This window comes from Rutidosis leptorrhynchoides, chromosome 10, assembly GCF_046630445.1.
Source record: "Rutidosis leptorrhynchoides isolate AG116_Rl617_1_P2 chromosome 10, CSIRO_AGI_Rlap_v1, whole genome shotgun sequence".
NCBI classification, from domain to species: domain Eukaryota; kingdom Viridiplantae; phylum Streptophyta; class Magnoliopsida; order Asterales; family Asteraceae; genus Rutidosis; species Rutidosis leptorrhynchoides.
This window is the reverse complement of record NC_092342.1, coordinates 56,598,495-56,616,091: the sequence shown is the minus strand read 5'-3', so window position 1 is coordinate 56,616,091 and position 17,597 is coordinate 56,598,495. Positions and strand designations below refer to the sequence as shown.

Below are 17,597 nucleotides of genomic sequence, written 5' to 3'. Positions count from 1 at the left end.
AAATTACAGGGCCGATCCTGAATTTGATTTCTTCTGATTGCCGATTCTATGGCAAAGATACCGAGGATGCTAACGAGCATCTTCGTAATTTTAATGATGTTTGTAACTTGTTTAAGCTACATGAGGTTGCCGACACTTCAATTAAGACAAGACTTTTTCCTTGGACTCTTAAGGGAGAAGCTAAGAGATGGTTAGATAAGAAACCATAAGGTACGATTACATCTTGGGAGACTTTGGAAGATAAGTTTTTGTCGAAGTTTTTCCCTGCATCTCGAGCTGCTCGACTTCAAGCAGATATTTCTCAATTTAGACAAAAGAGCAGTGAGACATTGTTTGATGCTTGGGACCGTTTTGCTACTTTGTTACGCTCGTGCCCGCAACACGGGTTGAATGATTTACAGAAGGTTCAGATTTTCTACAAAGGTTGTGATATTCCTACGCGTCAGAGTATTGATCAAGCTGCAGGTGGTACGTTAATGGATAAGACTGAAGAAGAGGCGTTAGAGATCATTGAAAAACAAGCTGCTTATTCTCATGAGTGGCATCAGGATCATGAGTCTTTCCATTCAGCTTCAGTTAAGAGAACAGAGACGACAGGTACAGGTGCTTATGATGATTTTGGGTCTTTCAGTGCTAAGTTGGATTCGTTTGGTAGGAATTTGGAGAAGATGAACAAGGATATTCATGGTATGAAGGTTGGTTGTGAATACTGTGGAGGTTTGCATCTGGGCAAAGATTGTGATGCGGGTTTGACTATGAATCAGAAAGAAGAGGTCAACTATATTAGTCAGCAGAATAACAATCAGTTTCAGGGACGTGCTCAGTTTAATAGGAATTTTAATAATCCTTATAATCCGCAAGGTAATCAGGGTTCGAGGTTCCAACCGGGTTCTAGTGGAGGTTTTCAGCAGCAAGCTCCCGGTTATTTTCAGAAACCACAGGTCGAAGAGAAAAAGTCCAACCTTGAGGCTATGATCGAGAAGTTAGTGATATCTCAGACTCAACTTGTCACTACCGTTACTCAGAATAATGAAAAGAATGACCAGATGTTTCGAAATCAACAAGCAGCTATTCATAATCTTGAACAGCAGATTGGTCAACTTGCTAATAAGAGTAGTGAGAGGAAACCGGGGGAGTTACCGAGCAAGACGGATACTAACCCGAAAAACGGGCATGTTAATGCTATCACCACCCGAAGTGGTTTAGCATATGATCCACCGAGGAAGCCCGACGAGTATGATTTGAGGGTACCGTTAGTTAATGATAGTGAGCCGGTTGTTGAAAGTGAACCGGAAGGGGAGAAGGAGCTGGAACAGGTGGCTGAAAAAGTTGTTAAGGAACCGGTTACTGTTGCTGCTAAACCGGTAGTTAGAGAGTATCAACCACCGCTCCCATTCCCGAGGAAACAGCGATTGGAGAAGCTAGAGGCCGAAAAGTCCAAGTTCATGGACTTGATTAAAAAAGTTAACATAAATATGCCTTTTATTGATGTTATTGCAGGTATGCCTAAGTATGCGAGGTTTCTCAAAGATTTGCTGACTAACAGGCAGAAGCTGAAGAACGTGTCTTCAGTCAGGTTGAATGCCGCATGCTCAGCGGTTGTTGCAAACAAGCTTCCCGAGAAGCTTGAAGATCCTGGAAGTTTTACCATTCCTTGTTTACTTGGTAATCTAGACTGTATGAGGGCTTTGGCGGATTTGGGGGCTAGCATTAATTTAATGCCATATTCTATTTATTTACAGCTAGACCCCGGGGAGTTAAAACCCACGCGCATGGCTGTTCAGCTAGCTGACCGCTCTATTAAATTCCCTCGTGGAATCATAGAGAATATGCTAGTTAAGACCGGGTCGTTAGTTTTTCCGGCGGATTTTGTGGTTTTGGATATGGAAGTGGATGAAAGGATTCCACTAATTTTGGGTCGGCCATTCTTAAATACTGCTAGGTGTATGATTGATGTGTATGGCCAAAAGCTGACCCTTAGGATAGATGATTTGAGTGCAACATTCTCAATCGACCATGCTTTAAAATACCCTGGCTACACTGATGATACATGTTATTTTCTTAACACTGTGAATGTCCAGTCTGAGTTTTTGCAGGAATTCCCAGAGTTACAGGGTTCAGGAGAATGCTCATTGGTTGAGATTGATGAGGATGTGCAGGTTGAGGAGGTGGATCTTTTAACCACCTTGATGGAAAACGGCTATGAGCCGACTGAAGAGGAGTTCAAAGAACTCGAACGTGATGTTAATTACCGGAGCAAGTCTTCAATTGAAGAACCTCCCGAGCTTGAATTGAAGCCACTTCCAGATCATTTGGAATACGCTTACTTGCAAGAGGAATCTAAGCTTCCGGTAATTATTTCTTCTTCTCTTTCAGCAGGTCAGAAAAATGAGCTTATTACCATGCTAAAGGCCCATAAACCGGCCATTGCATGGAAGATTCACGACATTAAGGGTATTAGTCCCTCCTATTGCACCCACAAAATCCTAATGGAGGATAACTCCAAACCTGTGGTGCAACGTCAAAGGAGGTTGAACCCGCACATGCAGGATGTCGTGAAGAAAGAAATCGTTAAGCTCCTTGATGCAGGTCTGATATACCCGATTTCTGATAGCCCGTGGATTAGCCCGGTACACTGTGTACCTAAGAAAGGTGGTATGACTGTTACCACCAATGATAAAAATGAGTTAATTTCCACGCGGACTGTCACGGGGTGGCGTGTTTGTATCGACTACCGAAAGTTGAACGACGCCACACGTAAAGACCACTTCCCGCTACCTTTCATGGATCAAATGCTAGAGAGGTTGGCGGGAAACAGTTTCTATTGCTTTCTCGATGGTTTCTCGGGCTATTTTCAAATTCCTATCTCGCCCGAGGACCAAGAGAAGACTACTTTCACGTGCCCGTATGGCACGTTTTCATATCGACGCATGCCCTTTGGCCTTTGCAATGCTCCGGCCACTTTTCAAAGGTGCATGATGGCCATATTCCATGACATGATCGAAGATTGCATGGAGGTGTTCATGGATGACTTCTCGGTCTTCGGTGACACTTTCGATTCATGCCTTCTTAACTTAGAACGGATGTTGGTCAGGTGCGAAAAGTCCAATCTTGTGCTCAACTGGGAGAAGTGCCATTTCATGGTTCAAGGGGGCATAGTTCTCGGGCACAAGATTTCTAAGAACGGTATAGAGGTGGATCCCGCAAAGGTTACCGCTATTAAGAACCTTCCACCTCCTACCGATGTTAAGGGTGTTAGGAGTTTTCTCGGGCACGCCGGTTTTTATCGGCGATTCATTAAAGATTTTTCTAAGATCGCAAACCCGATGAATAAACTCCTTGAAAAGGACACCCCGTGGAATTTCTCCGACGAGTGCCAAAAGGCATTCGAGCTTTTGAAGGAGAAACTCATCAATGCACCAATCATTATTGCTCCGAATTGGTCCTTACCGTTCGAGCTTATGTGCGATGCATCTGATTTCGCTGTTGGCTCAGTTTTGGGTCAAAGGGTCGAGAAGCATTTCTGACCCATCTACTATGCAAGCAAGACCTTGCAAGGAGCACAATTAAATTATACTACCACTGAAAAAGAGCTCCTTGCGGTGGTCTTTTCGTTTGATAAGTTCCGGTCCTACTTAGTCTTATCTAAGACTATTGTCTTTACGGACCATTCTGCTCTAAAGTACCTTTTTGCCAAACCGGATGCAAAACCCCGACTTCTTAGATGGATCTTGCTTTTGCAAGAATTTGATGTGGAGATCCGGGATAAAAAGGGTGCTGAAAACTTGGCGGCCGATCACCTTTCACGTCTTGAGAACCCCTCCCGTGAGGTTCTCGATGAGACGACCATTCATGATGATTTTCCCGGCGAATATCTCATGAAGGTGGATAAGGTTGATGAGCCGTGGTACGTGGACATAGCTAATTATCTCGTTGGGAGATTCTTGGAGAAAGGGTGGTCACATCAAAAGAGGAAGAAATTCTTCAGTGACCTTAAGTACTATTTCTGGGAGGATCCCTATCTTTTTCGTTGTTGTCCCGATGGAGTTATCCGCCGGTGTGTTTCCGGTGATGAGTGTATGCGAATTCTAACCGAGTGCCATAGTGGGCCTACCGGTGGGCATTTTGGACCCCAAATTACGGGGCGTAAAGTTTATGATGCCGGCTTTTATTGGCCGACAATCTTCAAAGATGCCCACCTGGTTTGTAAGTCATGTGATTCGTGCCAAAGGGCCGGTAAAGTCACCAAACGTGATGAGATGCCTCAACAAAGCATCCAAGTTTGCGAAGTATTTGACGTTTGGGGAATTGACTTTATGGGGCCATTTCCGAAATCTCAGAATTATAGTTACATACTCGTTGCCATCGACTACGTGTCTAAATGGGCCGAAGCGCAAGCTTTACCCACAAATGATGCACGAGTTGTGATTTCGTTCCTTAAGCGTTTATTCTCTCGATTTGGAACTCCTAAAGCTTTAATTAGTGATAGGGGTACTCATTTTTGTAACGCTCAAATGGAGAAGGTATTGAAGCGATATGGAGTTGTCCATAAAGTTTCTACTTCATACCATCCCCAAACGAGCGGACAAGTTGAGAATACCAATCGAGCTCTTAAAAGTATTCTTGAGAAAACTGTGGGTTCGAATCCGAAGGAGTGGGCAAATAAGCTCGATGAAGCTTTGTGGGCGTTTAGAACCGCCTTCAAAACGCCACTTGGTACCACTCCTTATCGGTTGGTTTATGGGAAAGCGTGCCATCTCCCGTTGGAGATTGAGCATAAAGCTATGTGGGCACTTCAAAAGTGCAATTTAGACTTGAAGGAAGCCGGACGCCTAAGGGCGGGGCAATTGAACGAGCTTGGTGAATTACGCCTTGATGCGTATGAGAATTCGTTGATCTATAAAGAAAAGACCAAGCAATGGCATGATAAGAAGTTGAAGGGTCCGAAAGAGTTTAACGAAGGCGACCGAGTGCTTTTGTTTAACTCTAGATTAAAACTTTTACCGGGAAAACTTAAGTCCCGGTGGACGGGACCATTTGAGGTTGTTAAGGTGTACCCATAAGGTACGATTGAGTTAATAAATGCAAATGGTATCACCTTTAAGGTTAACGGACATCGCGTGAAGAAGTATTTTGAGGGTCCGTTGGAGATTAATGATGAGGTTCGCGTTGAACCCGATCCCAACGCCACTTGAAGTTGGGGACGAGTCGCGTGAACGACTCGTTAAATAAGGTTCACATTGTTGTATAGTTTGTATAATTTGCTAAGATCACGGGTTCGCTGAGTCTAAAATGCTAAATGATTGGTTTTTACTGATTGCTAGTTGGTTTTGAGGTTTAAGGTTAATTAATGGTTGTTAATTAAGTAAAAAAACGAAGTGGCTGTTCCCTTTGTATTGCCGCGTCGCGGCAACGGCCTTCGCGGCGCGGAGAAGTGCGTAGGTTGGAAACAGAAAGGGACTTAAAGATGATATTTAAATATGTGTATTACCGCGTCGCGGCAATTTTGGTCGCGGCGCGAGGCATCATTGGTTTGGGGATTCACGTTTCTCAAAAGAATTAACCATCAGGGGTAGTGTACTGCCGCGGCGCGGCAGTTAACATCGCGGCGCGACGAATCACGCGACCAGATACTGAACCCCCGGTTTTGTTTAAAGTTAAATGGGCCAACCCGAATAATTACATGACCCGTCGCGAATTTGACCCTTTTTAGGGTATATGCATCAGTTTTACACCACATATTATCACACACTTATCTCAAGAACACCTAAGGCTTTTCAAACCCTAAATTCAATTACCCAAATCACTTCTTAATTTCTTCAATTAATTGCTACATCATGCCGGTTAAGGTCCGATTTTAACTAATCTCTTGCTTTTTCTTTCATTAATCTTGATTAATCTTGTTAATTTTAGGGTTCATGTTTGAAAATTTAAGGGGTTATGTTTAATTGAATCTTTTATGCTTTAATATGAATTAATTGTTGAGGAATTTGATATTATTGTGTTTCTTCATGATTTATTGTGTTGATTATGCATGATATTGATTCTTGAAATTATGGTAGTGATTAAATTCGAATTTCATGTTAAATATTTGGGAATTTTGTTTGAAAGGGTGTTGATTGTTAATGATGGTATGTTTTAAGATAGTGTGGGGTAATTTGGGCGGGTTTCATGTGAGAATTTGGAATTGGTTAAGTTTGTTGAGTTTTTGTGATTAATGAGATGACTATTTGAATGTGGAGTTGTTTAATCTTGATGTAATTGGATGGTTGATATGATGAAGTTTGTTATATGAAGTTTAAAGTTAGTTGTTTAAAGAAACACATTTATGCTATAAGAGTTTTGGAATTAGTTTGAATGTGATACATGAAACACAAACATATGTTTTGGATACTTGCTATTGTTTAAATGTTTAATTGAAGTTGAAACGAGTTTGATGACAATTGATGCAAGTATGTGGAACATGTTGATTTCGCTTAACGCTAACTCTTCAATGTTTGTGTTTGGATTTGTTTTTGTTTAATTTGTGCAGAGAAGCAGAGCTAGTGCACCATCATCCTCCACGGCTCAGGCCCGTATGGAGGAAGAACGACGAACCGACCCGGAAGTGTGGTTGGAAACAGTTCAGGAAGAATTTCCTCAATACTATGCATTTATTTCGGTTCGAAACATCCAAGCTACTTGGTTCTTCAGCTGGGATGAGTTAGACAGAGCATCTGATGAGGTTAAAGAGGAGATTGCTTCCATGTTGTCGTTGTCTTATTGTGGGTTCGAACTAGATGCATGGGAACGCGCTATGTCCCTAAGAGAGGATCTTTATAGGGAATTAATTGTTGAATTTTTCTCCTCTCTTAGCTTTCGTACTAGACGAAATGGGGAAGATAAAGGGTTCTTAACTTTTCGATTGGGGGGCGAGAGAAGAGCGATGAGTCGATTCGATTTAGCGCGAGCGTTGAATTTGTTTGAAGGGTGGACCGATAATCTTTTGAAACGGTATTTACAGGAGACAGAGTTTATTGGTAATCAGGAAGGCTATCTTGAGCGTGATTTTTGGGAGGAAATATCGGGTTTGGTGCCTTTTGTGTCAAATGAATCCAAGGGCTCTGATATTCAACGAAAAGACTTACGGTTGTTTCAAAAGCTTTTATCAAGTACTTTTTGTGCCCGACGGAATGGGAATGATAAAGTAAATTCCACCGAGCTATGGATTTTGTTTAGGTATACGCGAGGTGCACATGTGGATTTGTGCAATCTTATTGGCACATATTTGTCAAATCATTCACGAGAGATTCGAGCCACACGGCCAATTCTTGGTGGCCATTATGTTACGCGAATTGCAAAGTTTTTCAATATAGATTTCAGCAGGTGTACCAGATTGACTGATCAGCTGCAGATTATGAAACCTTTTAATCTAAGGTTTTATTTTAATGCGAATTTCGTTATGTGGAATGAGAGTCGAGATGTTGTGGTGCCGTTTGTTGAGCCACAAGCACCCGAGGTTGGGGGTGCTAATCAGGGTGTAAATGAGCCGGAGCCGGTTGCTCCAAATGTGCAAGCTGGGGGTGAGCAGCAATGGGGAATTTCCCAAGAAATTTGGGATGGTTTGGTTTCATCAGTGGGTAATATACAGGTTGGTATGTCGAGTGGGTTTAGTGATTTCCGGAGTGATCAGCGGGAACATGATAACAGAATGTGGGCGAGCCAACAGAGAATAGAGATGAGTAATTCTAGGCAGGAGGAAAGGTTAAATGAGATAAACCATGATCAGCAGTGGATTGCATACGGTAATGACTGGCAACGCCACAACGATCGCCTCTATTACCACGATCCAGAGAATTATTTTGGTACCATCGCTCAGCAACCAGTATACTATCGGAGTGAGGTTAGGCCTCGAGTTGAGGCCCCGATTTATGATGAGAGGGAGAGATTTCAGGATGCCCAGCGCAGATATGAGCAGCAGTACCCGTACGGCAGCTGGCCGTATGACGGGTTTCAGTGATGAGGGCCTGCGTGCCCGTTGATCTTGTTGTATTGGTTTAAGACTATTTTCTTTTCGATTTGGTTGTACTTGATATTTTTATTTTTCGTATGATGTACTTGAGACTTATTCGGGGCAAGGCGTTTCGGTACCGGGTGGTACCACCTTGCCCATTTATGTAGTTTGCTTGCTTTTCTTTTTAATAGGTTGTTGATGAAACGGTTTTTCAAGTCTGGCATTAAGTTCAGCAAAACTACTTGAGTGATGATATTTGTGTGAGAATCGGGAATGGACGATGTTCTTATGCTGGCAGTCAGTTCAGCGCCATCTGTCACTGTCATTCCACGATCTGTGGTTAAGCTCGATAAGTTTTTATTTTTCTTACGCTTTTGATTTTAATCCATTTTTGATCTCAAGTGATGGGGACATTACTTAATCTCAAGTGTGGGGTAGGGGATGTAAAATCTCTCGGGTTGGTTATTAATAGAATCATCATTATTTTGGTTTTGACATTTAAAAGACTTAACGTTTCACGGGGTTTTGGTCGTAAAAAAATTTTTTTGAAAAATTTAGGGAAAAATAAAAAAAAAATGAAAAAAATTAGTTAGTTAAAAAAGAAAAAAAAAAATATATAAAATGTAGTTAAAAATTCGACCAAAACCTTTGTTTAAGGTATGGCTTGGTATTTATTTCATTATGTTTAAAGAAGCCAAAGTTGTTCCACATGTTCATTACCTTTGAACATGAAATCCTACTAGTTCGGGGAACTAAATAGTAGGTCACCTGTCCCAAAACGGGTGTAAACCGTGAGAGAGCGGTGATTGCATAGCGTGATTGTGACCGAATCACGTGCCAGATCAAAAACTTTTGGTTACTTGGTATAGCATACTTCCGAAACTATATCATTTTATTATTACATCATTTAATGATGTGATACTGTGGGAAGAGGAGCCTTGAGCTTCACCAGTGCTGTCCTTTTTAGGAGCAATAGCTACGTGCTTGTGTTTGCTTAGACAACACAACCCATAGCCAAAAGCTATGGAACCCGAAGGTTTTCGGGAATTTTAAAACCGGTGTCAATTGAAACAGATTGGCACTTCCGAGTGACTCAAATCCACTCATAAGGAAGTAAAGTCTTCCGATAGTCCTACTTGGTACGTTTTCCTCTAAAGGCGTACCATTTCATTACCCATCATTTCACGATGAGGTACTTTAGAGGAAACACGTTCATTATTTTGAATGTGAAATCCTACATGAACAGACAGTTCATACGTAGGTCACTTGTACAAAAACGGGTGTCAACCGTATGAACGGTGATTGGATCGTGTGGTCGAAGCCGGGCCACACGCTAGATCGAAAACTTTTTAGGGCGGTCTTCATTGTTTCTCCTAACAAGGACAATGTATGCGCTCGACCACCTTTTATGACCACACAGGATGTATCTATTCCATCCTAAAGGGAGTCAAGTCTCCCGAACGACACACTTGCTGAGTTATTTCAGAAGTTGTAGTCCAGACCAGTTGTAGGGTGACGAAAAGTCTTGAAAAGTCATTGCTAAAATCGACTGGAAATCTACCAGGCCTCAACATCAAACAGGGAAACTGGTAGTCGAAGCTTATCTCAATGAGGGAGATTTGCTAGCTTAATGGGAAGCACACCATGATACACAAAATGTCAGTGATTGATCAGATTCCCAGTGGATAACCTCCGGAAAGGTAAGATATCAGCTTTTAAGCCTGATGAACCTCAATCTTTATGGTTGACATAACGGATTAGATGGTTACCTCATAACCGTCGATGATATCCGGACGTAATGTGTATCCTCCTAAGCACATTATTTTCTACTGACATCTCGCGATGTTAGGTACTGTGGGAGGCTTGGCTTGACCAATTGCGGGGTAGCCCGTACGTTCTCTTGGCACATGTGTTCGATTGCTTATTCCTTGGTGCTAGGTTCCCACTTGATTCCCGATGCTATTGAAGACTTATGATTCGAGGTTCTCTGATTCATCATTATGGTACATTATCGAGATTACTTTTGGTTATTATAATGATTCATTTTGATTGCGGTTTGGGAAGTTACATCGGGGGAATGCAAGTGGGAACCATGGTTGTTATTTTTGCCAAATCGTGCCCACGCTAGATGCTTGTTGGTTTCTTGATTCATTGGTTCTACATTCATATTGAAGACGTTATCGTATTGTAGAAGATAATTTTCGAGTTTAATTGCTTGAGGACAAGCAAAACTCTAGTGTGGGGTGGTTTGATATCGCGTACTTTATACACATTTTCATTGGCGATATCGGTTACATTTTGGTCCATTTGGATACGATTTGGCGGTTATCTTGGTAATTTTGAGAAGAAGTGAGTTTGAAGAGGCAATTATTGAAAAGTGGTGATTTACGATGTTTATGAGGCATTTTGTTAGTATGTTATTGATAATGGCGCACCGAGGATGAATATGTTCAGTAATTATCAGGTATTTTGGGTTATTAGATGATTCAAGTGAAGAAAGTGTGCAAAATGTCGAAGTTTTCTGTTTCAGCTATATGTCGCGGCGCGACAAAGCCCTCCGCGGCGCGACATTGCACTATATTCCAGATCAGAAAGAGAGTTTACAAGGCCAGAATTTCCTTTGTATTGTCGCGGCGCGACAATTAAGGCCGCGGCGCGACAGGTCTGGCGGTTCAGCAGATTTTTGCAAGTATTTAAGCCCGAATTTAACCCTAATTAAATATAATCGAATTGAGACGAATTCCAGCCACTTTTTGACGAACCTAGGTGATTTTTGGAGATCTTCAAGGTCATTCTAAGGTACTAATCATTCCGGAATCAAGTCTTGATTCGTGTGTTCTTCAGGATTCAATCTTTAATTAGTTTTATTCGTTTGTTATCAATAATGAATTATTCTATGTTTTTGATTGCTATTTTGATTTCAGCCATGATTGTAGGCTAAAACCTTTAATGTTTGTCTAGATTGAATATTTGCAAGTGTTTGGATGACACTTTAATGTTTTATTGATTGATGCATGATTAATTATGAGTTTTGATTAAAGAACCATTCTTGTGGGTGTTAATTATTGTTACTAGGTTGATTAGTGAAACTTGTTTGAACAAAGGGAACCCTGTTTCAATTTAGTGATCTAGTTTCCAATTGATTTGTCTTAACCGATTGGGTGCTTACTGGACCAAGGGGGTAAACTGTGTAATGTAATTAACCGAAATAGGGGTGAATTGTGTGGAGCGAACGCGTAACCAATTGAATCTTAATCTTATAATTAGCTAGTTACTAAGTCACAAATGAATGAAGGTTTTTGGTGAAAGGGAACCCTAAGCCAATAAGTCCTAGTTTGATGTGTTTGCTAAAAGAGAACTCTGGGTAAACCGACTCTGTAATTGCGTGCATTGATTAATAGAACTAGTGCTTAATAACAAATCATCCAACACTGCGAATAGGATATCTAGGCGAACATTCTTTTATCCATTGAATTCAAATATCTTTATTTTTCTGTCGAGTCTGCATTTCCTTTATTTAAACTTAAAAACCAAAAATATTGTCTTTTATTTTCAAAGCTATCTTGATTTGGCTAATCGTTAAATAGCCGCAAAACAAACTATCTCGTACTTTCGATTTTCATAGTTTAACTTAGTTTACTTTTATTTACAAACTTAATTCTCACGTTAATACTGTCCTTGGAACGATCTTGGAATTACCATTTTTATACTATTGCACGATCGGGTACACTGCCCGTTAGTGTGTAGTAATCTTTAAACCAGGCATATTTCCAGTGATAAATTTATATACTAGATTTCACACATCAGTATATATCTTTTTAATATACATAAATCAGTTTTTAAATACACATTGGAAGTTATTTATAATTAATTTTAATAATAAATATTTCAACTTATCATATATATTCAAATAGATATTTAAACCAATAAGTTTAATGTACGGTATCAAATAATTAATACATCGTTATATTTTCAAGTTATAGTATATATGTATCTATTTACATATAATTGTTCACGAATCGTCGAAAACAACCGAATGGTATTTAAATATATAAAAGTAGTTCAAAAATTTTGAGATTCAGTTTTACAGACTTTGCTTATCGTGTCGGAAATGTTAATCATACAAAGATTAAGTTTAAATTTGGTCAGAAATTTCCGGGTCATCACAGTACCTACCCGTTAAAGAAATTTCGTCCCGAAATTTGAGTGAGGTCGTCATGGCTAACAATAAAAATATTTTAATGACGAATATGAGTTGGTAAATAGAATTTTATCACCATTGAATAATACGGATAAAACAATCCGATTACTCGAATCGTATGTGAGAAGTTATCGTAATAGAGTGAAATGGAGAATAGAGATTCGTCTTATCTCTTGATGTAGTAACGATTGATTTTCGGAATTTAAGGAATAGAAAATCTTCATAATTTAAAAAAGATTTGATTTTTCGGAATTTGCGGAAATTAGGATTTTTTTTGATTAAATGCGTAATCTGCCTCTATTGTTGCGTCCGATATTTTGCTATAAATTGACCTCTTCCGTTTCATTATTTTCACTACTCCTATATCTTCTTCCTCATTTCATACTTTCAAAAGATTGTGAAATGCTTCATCCAGTTCTGATTCTTGATATTCTCCTAACTTTCATATCTTTCATTCTTCTTTTTCATCTACCACCAGAGGAAATTACTTTCTTCTACCATTACCTTAGGGTTATAGTGTTTTTCATTCTCCCGTGTCTTTATATTGCTATACGCATTGATATAAACGGTTTGTAATATATGTGTTGTTGTCAGGCTTTATATTTTTCCTTATATTTAGGAGTTCCATGCTTTTGTTTTTCCTTCCCGACTTCAAGTCAAGCGAATAATGGTCCAGAATTCGTAGGTATAATTTCGAAATGAACATAATTAATGTTCTAAGAAAGAAACGGTAATGGCACAATCTGACTTGTCAAATTACCAGAATACCTGGAAAAGACCGAATCATCAAGAAATATATTTTCTTGATATATTTAGAGATTATATAAAATGAAAAAGTTATGTAACATGATTTATGATGAGGGTATGATCTGAGAACCTTTATCACGTTCCATTAGAAACTCAGCATGACTTACTGTAATATAATCACGTTGATCAAGTGTCATTATATTATACTAAATCATGCTTCAGCTCCCAACACCACTTCCAAAATATTCATATTTTAAACTTGAAAGTTTCAGAATTTAGAAACTAAAATAGTTTCTTTTATGATGTAACACAGATATCGCAAGGAGAAAATTGATTTTCGATACGAATGATTATGAAATTATCTCCAGAAATATGGAGGATATTTATAATGAAAGATACGATGATATCTTAGAATTTCTAATATCAGAGGATGATGAAGAATATTGTCCGCAAGGGTTTAGATTCGGAAGCAAGGTATTCGTTAATGGCTTCAGCAGATACTGAATCATTTGGATTCTTTGAAGGCAGATTTCGTCCTTGTGATTTATCCACAGCCTCTTTCATACTTTGCTCAATCCGTTTTCCAGTTCTAAACTTTCTCTTTTTCTGAGCTTTGCCAGCACACTATCCTTTATCATCAAACTTTTTACTGTTAAGGTCGTTTACAGTTTTTGCTGCTTCATCAGCATTTTTTCAAGATTTCGAGAACTAGTTCATAGTTTAAGGTGTTTTTCAAAAACTTCACATTCGAAATCTGTAAGTCTAGAAGATCGATGTTATCTATATATAACTGTTGTCGTAGAAAATGCTGCGAGATTCAAAATACTGATTGTTAATTCTCGGAAGTTATAATGGCAATTACCGTTACAAGATGTGGATGAGTACATGATAGGGTTTCAACGAACAATTATAATGGTTTTTCAGAGAGACTTTACGTCACAGATTAATGAATTTGCTGGTACCTTTACTGTTAATGTGGTGCAACATGAAAGGTTCCCCAGTAACAAAAACGTATATGCCAAAATTACAAGTCTGAAAGGTCGTTGTTGACTGGTTGAATGGTTGATAATACTGGTGTAACACCCCAGCTTAACATGACCACAATATTGTCCGCTTTGCCCGCAGGCGCACGGCTTTTTCTTGGCGACCACACACGAGAAGCACTTTCCCAGGAGGTCACCCATCCTGGTAGTGCTCTCGCCCGAGCACGCTTAACCACAACGTACTCACACTTCTACTTAGGATGTGATCCCAAAACGCGTTGTGTCATTTAAGCGTGAGTATTACCTTATAATCCCATGATCACTCATGTTCGTGGGCGATGTGGGATTTGCCTAGGGTGTTACATTCACCCCCCCTAGGGACTCATCATCCTCGATGAGGTTTGCCCCACCACCCCCAACGGCACATGAGTGGCTCTGATACCATTCTGTAACACCCCAGCTTAACATGACCACAATATTGTCCGCTTTGCCCGCAGGCGCACGGCTTTTTCTTGGCGACCATACACGAGAAGCACTTTCCCAGGAGGTCACCCATCCTGGTAGTGCTCTAGTCCGAGCACGCTTAACCACAACGTACTCGCACTTCTACTTAGCATGTGATCCCAAAACGCGTTGTGTCATTTAAGCGTGAGTATTACCTTATAATCCCATGATCACTCATGTTCGTGGGTGATGTGGGATTTGCCTAGGGTGTTACAACTGGATACTTTGAAAAGGAATTGCAAGGTTATTTTTGTTAAAAACAATGCTAAAGGATCTTGCATAGTTTTGAAGTCAAAGTATAGCTTTGAAAGATGTAAAGATCTAAGAATGATGTCACTTGTTAAATCTTGACTTGGATTCTGATCCGTCAATATCAGAATATGTAATTGAATTTGTATAAAAATGATTGTATATCATTGTGCGTATTGTTAATAATTTTTGAATCAAAGTTGAAGAATGTACAGTGCAACATATTAATTGCAAACTTAAATATTTCCCGGGTACTACCTACCCGTAAAAAAAAATTTCACAATTAATACTTTGTACAAAGAATTTTTGTTACAGTCTTTATGAAAATATCTGTATGTATATCGAAGACAATGTAGAATTTTGGGTACTGTAGCAATTTGAAAATACTGTAGCAAATTAGTGTTTTACTGGTTCATCTTAAACGCTTTAGTTAACTTATCTAAATATCAATCGAATCAATAAATGAATGTTACTATCGTTTACTAAATAACTTGAAATTATATATATGTATATATCTTTTTAATATACATAAATCAGTTTTTAAATACACATTGGAAGTTATTTATAATTAATTTTAATAATAAATATTTCAACTTATCATATATATTCAAATAGATATTTAAACCAATAAGTTTAATGTACGGTATCAAATAATTAATACATCGTTACATTTTCAAGTTATAGTATATATGTATCTATTTACATATAATTGTTCACGAATCGTCGAAAACAACCGAAGGGTATTTAAATATATAAAAGTAGTTCAAAAATTTTGAGATTCAGTTTTACAGACTTTGCTTATCGTGTCGGAAATGTTAATCATACAAAGATTAAGTTTAAATTTGGTCAGAAATTTCCGGGTCATCACACTCGTCCTCTATACTTAGGGTCAATTTCTTACCAAACACGTCTATTATTGCTTTAGCCGTGTTTAAGAATGGTTTTCCTAATATGAGAGGAACTCGAGAATCTTCTTCCATGTCCAGAATAACAAAATCTACCGGAAATACTAAAGTACCAACTTTAACTAGCATGTTTTCCATTATCCCTCTAGGATATTTTACTGATCGATCTGCTAGTTGTATACTTATTCGTGTTGGTTTCAATTCTCCGAGGTCTAGTTTAGCGTATAATGAATATGACATTAAATCTATACTAGCACCTAAGTCTGTCAATGCTTCTATTGAACTAAGACTACCCATAAAACATGGAATTGTGAAACTTCCTGGATCTGATAATTTTTCTAGTATCTTATTCTACAGTACTGTAGAACAATTAGCATTCATTGTAACAGCCGAGAGTTCTTCCATTTTCTTTCTATTTGTGATTAGATCTTTCAAGAATTTAGCATATCTTGGCATTCCTGAAATCACATCAATGAAAGAAAGATTGACATTTACTTGTTTAAACATATCCAAGAATTTGGATTGCTCGGCTTCAAGTCTTTCTTTCCTCATTTTACTTGGGTAAGAAAGCGGAGGTTGGTATGGTTTAACATAAGGTTTTGCCTTAACTGTGTTATCTTCATTAACCTTTTCAACTACCGGTTCTGATTCTTTCTCTTGCTCAGGCTGTGGTGCCTGTGTAGTAGGAATAGCGTCATCAAAATTTCAGGCATTTCAGGTGGTTTAAGTGTAATACCACTTCTTGTGGTAATGGCTTTAGCTGTTTCATTCCGGGGGTTAGTATTTGTATCGCTAGGTAGACTCCCCGGTTTTCTTTCACCTATCAACCTTGCTAGGTTGCTTACTTCTTGTTCCAGATTTTGAATTGAAGCTTGTTGATTTCTAAATGCTTGAGCATTTTGTTCATTCGTTTGTTTCTAAGATGTGAAAAATTGCGTTTGAGATTCAACTAGATTCGACATCATATCTTCTAAATTTGGTTTTTTATCATCGGTTTGTGGTGGTTTAATTGGAAAAATAGGTCTTTGCTGATTGTAAGTATTATTAGATACTTGTTGATTGCTAGGACCTTGTTGGTTGTTGTATGGAACATTTCGATTATAATTCTAATTTTGATTGTAGTTTGGTCTTGGCGGTTGATAATTATTTTGATAATTATTTCCAGGCTTTTGGTTCATGTATGAAACATTTTCTCTTTGTTCCATTGTTTGTTCAATACTGAGATAATCTTTTGTCAAATGTGGTCCTCCACACTGTTCACAACTAATTCGTATTGCGTGAATATCTTTAGTCATCTTTTCCATTCGTCTCTCGAAGGCATCTATCTTTGCAGAAATGGAATCAAAGTCATGGCTAGAATCGACTCTAGCCGCTTTAGATGATCTAACGATGTCTTTTTCTTGGTGCCACTCATGTGAGTGGGAAGTAGTGTTATCAATAATTTTGTAAGCTTCAGTTGCGGTTTTCTTCATAATGGAACCACCAGCTGCTATATCGATGTCTTTTCGTGTAGTAATGTCACATCCTTGGTAGAATATTTGTACTATTTGATAAGTGTCTAAACCATGTTGAGGACATCCTCTCAACAATTTTCCAAATCTTGTCCATGCCTCATATAGAGTTTCATTTTCCTTTTGTGTGAACGTAACAATTTCTCCTTGGAGTCTCACGACTTTAGATGCCGGAAAGAATTGTTTAAGAAAATTTTCAACTAAGACATCCCATGTATCAATCGCCCCTTCAGGTAACAATTATAACCAATCTTTGGCTTCTCCCTTTAAAGTCCAGGGAAATAACATGAGATAGATCTGTTCATCCTCCACTTCTCGAATTTTAAATAGAGTACATATCCTATTAAAGGTACGAAGATGTTCGTTTGGATCTTCCTTCGGCGCACCACTAAATTGGCATTGATTAGTTACCATGTGTAGGATTTGTCCTTTGATTTCATAATCTAGTGCATTAATATCTGGTTGAGTAATTGCATGACCTTGGCCAGTGCGTTTAGCTCTCAT

General features: G+C 38.8%; 1 non-coding gene across 1 annotated transcript; it reads left to right on the top strand.

Annotated features, from left to right (window-relative positions):
* The first annotated feature begins 17,142 nt into the window (after positions 1–17,142).
* LOC139873858 (small nucleolar RNA R71) lies at positions 17,143–17,249 on the top strand. Its single transcript, XR_011767572.1, has one exon. It is a non-coding gene; the product is annotated as a small nucleolar RNA R71 (small nucleolar RNA).
* The last annotated feature ends 348 nt before the right edge of the window (positions 17,250–17,597 follow it).